Here is a 3,448-nt window from a genome sequence, read left to right as displayed (position 1 = left end):
CAGAGCCGACAAAAAGACAATGCCTTTTCCTAGAGCCAACACGCTGCATTTAGACTTTTAGCCTCCTAAACTGTAAGAGAAAAAAATTCTCATTTGTTGAAGCCATCCACTCATGTAGTTTTATTATAGCAGCACTGAAGATCTGGTGTGGGGCTGAGGGTTAATGCGCTGGAATACAAGGTCGGTTTGAACCTCAAAGTCAGCAGTTCAAACTTACCAGCCCCTCCTCGGAAATCCTATACAGGGTCACTGAGTCAAAACTGACCCAACGGCACTAACGAAAACAAGTACAATGGAGAACTACGGCAATTTCCTTTTAAATAACTGTATGAAGAGGCTTCAAAAATCCATTGAGAAATGGAATTTTAAAATCATGGGATTTACACACCCACGCACACATACACACACGTACACACACATCAGTTGATGTTGAGACAAGTGCTGACTAAAGAACTGTGGAGTCATCACCTCACAATGAGAAAAGGTGAGAAGGGTCCTTGGAGATCCTTGGCCATGGGAGAACTCGTGATGATGACCAGTTGAGAAATTGAAAATGCCTCTGGCTCATCCCCCAGCCCTACCCACCTGTCAGTTCCCCTTTCAAGTCAACACTGGCTCTCATTAAGAAGCTGGCAGTCAGATGTGGAGGGGGCAGCATGGGAAGAAGGGGAGTCATCCCATTCTCCTGCCCTCTTCCGGGTCAACAATGCTTGCCCTCCACAGGGGGAATCAAGGGGCAAGAGTGGTCTTGATTTACTCAGAAGTCAGTCTAAAATCTCCCTTCCAGCCTAGCAGCTTCTCACCTCCGAGTTACACAAGACTTGACTTTCAGGAGCAAGGATTCAGTTCTCCAACCCAAGTCAATCTGCAAGGCTTGGGCAGTCAGTAAACTGCTACAATTGACTGTAAAGAAGAAAGCAAGTTCTTAGTCACAGAGCAAGATTAATAATCAAACCATAGTCACTGCATCACAGGTGGGCACAGCTGTGAACCGGAAGCAGGAGCTGTCTCCCATTCCCAGCTGCCTTCCTATACTTTCACATCTGGCTGAACCACACTTTGAAGAGAACAGAAGGCTTCTATCCAAGTGTGCTCTTACTGAAAGGCCACCAAGTGGACACTTTCTCAACTAAAAGTCCTGCTCCTCCTTCTTCCCATTTTTTCAGCCCTCCCCATGTCTGCATGCAAAAACACACACATGAGGGGGCTTCAATATTTAAGGAAAAACCAGAAACAAAAGATCATAGAATTTTTCAACAAAATTTTTGAAGCCCTTTCATAGTCCTTTTAGTCGCAAAGAATATTCTATTCAGTGAGCCCAACTCAGGAAAATCGACCTTGTCAGATGATAATTAGTTTTACCATTGACAACCACTGCAGAAATGCACCTCTTCAATGAGACATCCAAGCCAGCGATCTGTTCTCAAAACTGTCATCACGTATTGACCACATCACATTGTTTTTCTCTCAGCTGAAAGATCTGCGCAGGATGTGCGCTCAGTATCAGCATGTTGTGCTTTCAAATATTAAGCTTCATCTGATCTTCCGGATTGAGAAGACCAAGTTAGAACCTCCTAATGCCATTCAATCAACAAGGACCATTAAAACATAATAGCAATACTGTCTCCACTGAGGACCCCATACCTCCCAGGGACATGGAGATCTACACACATAGGGACACGCTGAAGGAGAAGACTGGGGGCACTACCCAAATGGAAAGATCAAAGGAGAAAGAGAAGAAGAACTAAACACATGTAAAAGAATAAGGAGGAAAAAAAAGGAATAAGGAGAAAGAAAGATGAGGAAGAAAGTGACGAAGAGAAAAAAGATGACCAGAGAAAGAAAAGTGAGAGAATGATCAGAAATAAAGAAAGTAGAGAAAATCCCTGGCATCAAACTGCAAAAACTTATTTTTATGTGATATATTTCAGAAAAAGTTATTTAAAAATTCTATGAGAGTTAAACAGTAGACTAACATGTTTATAAAGACAGACCCTTTCCAGAGAGCTAAAGTATGGAAGGAGCTCTGGTAGTGTAGTGGTTACGAATTGGGCTGCAAACCGCAAGGTCAGCAGTTCGAAACTACCAGCTGTTCCATGGGAGAAAGATGAGGCTTTCTGCTCCCATAAAGATTTATAGCCTCGGAAACCCTGCACAGGGTCACTATGAGTCGGAACCGACTCCACAGCACGTAACAACAACAACAACAACAAAGTATCGTGAATTCGCAGACAGAAGACTACTTTAGGCAGCAGGGCCCAGGAGGACATCCAGCTGTGTGAATGGAGCCCCAGGCTTCCCCAAACCAGCACTGCCTGCCATCGCTTTCAGGCAGGGGAGAGGTAGACAGGCCAAGGACGATTTGTTCAGGCCACCAACAAGCACCAAAGATCCAGGTCACCCAACTTCTACCTATCCACACTCAAAGCAGCTAAGGCGTCACTGAACCCAGGACTCTCTTAGCAATTTTCAGTTGGGTAAGTCAAGTTCTCTGGGCTCATTTGAGACACCCACTCCATGGGAAAATGATTTTCAGGTTCTAAGTTGTTGTTGATGTTAAGTGTTGTCAAGTCAGTTCCTTCTCTCAGCAAACTTGTATAGGATTTCCAAGGAGCTGGTGAGCTTGAATCGCCAACCTTGCAGTTCAAACCAACTTTGCAGTCCAGCGCATTAACCCACAGCACTACACCATGACTCCAAGTTCTAAGTAAATGACTAAAAAACTGCATTTGGGAGCATAGTTCGCGGTGAGCTGTGTTAGATGAGAGGAAGTAAGAGTGGGAATGAAAGAGCACAAGGAGGATGAGGAGAAGAGGAGAGAGATGTGGCGAAAACTAGCTTTGTTTCATCAAGTTTTGTTCCTCAAACATGTCAGCAATGAAGGTCAGTCCCAGAGCTCAGCAGGACGGGACATTCACCGTGCTCCTTATCCAATGTTTTCATCAGTCAGAAATCACTAAGTGTGCTTCTCCTTCTTTTGTGGCTTCCCCAAAGCTTTATTTAAACATGGGTGAAATACAGCCCTTGGGAGAGATCATGCCCTTTTCTTAATTTCAAACTAGCACTTCACCCTCCTCCTATTTTCAAGGTCTCCCACCAGTGAGAGTGATCAGTGATCTGTTAGACAGACCTCTGAGACTGAATGAAGCAAGTATGTGTTAAGAGTGATGTAAGTAACTTCTGCAAATCTCTCCCCTATTTACCCAACAAGAAAGCTCTGAGCAGTGGCTTCGGATTCTCCTTAGAAGCTTTACCTCCTGATTTCCAAATTGGAGATTGTGAATATTCTATAAAAGCTATATTCTGTTTGGGTGTAATTTAAGATCCTTTGATTCAAACAACCAAAAGATATGCATAATGTACAATATATATGTATGTTGAGCTCTGGTAGCATCATGGTCACGAATCAGGCTGCTAATCTCACGGTCAGCAGTTCGAAACTACCAGC

General features: G+C 43.8%; 1 protein-coding gene across 1 annotated transcript in view; it reads right to left on the bottom strand.

Moving 5' to 3' along the window:
• The window catches only part of AUTS2 (autism susceptibility candidate 2), a gene marked incomplete at its 5' end in the record, with an annotated part of 1,396,921 nt that overhangs the window by 916,052 nt on the left and 477,421 nt on the right, over positions 1–3,448 (bottom strand). The gene's annotated exons all lie outside the window — the stretch shown is intronic.

The sequence above is a fragment of the Chrysochloris asiatica genome, unplaced genomic scaffold, assembly GCF_000296735.1.
Source record: "Chrysochloris asiatica unplaced genomic scaffold, ChrAsi1.0 scaffold00034, whole genome shotgun sequence".
Classification (NCBI taxonomy): Eukaryota; Metazoa; Chordata; class Mammalia; order Afrosoricida; family Chrysochloridae; genus Chrysochloris; species Chrysochloris asiatica.
The sequence above is the reverse complement of the archived record's forward strand: the minus strand, read 5'-3'. Positions and strand labels throughout refer to the sequence as shown.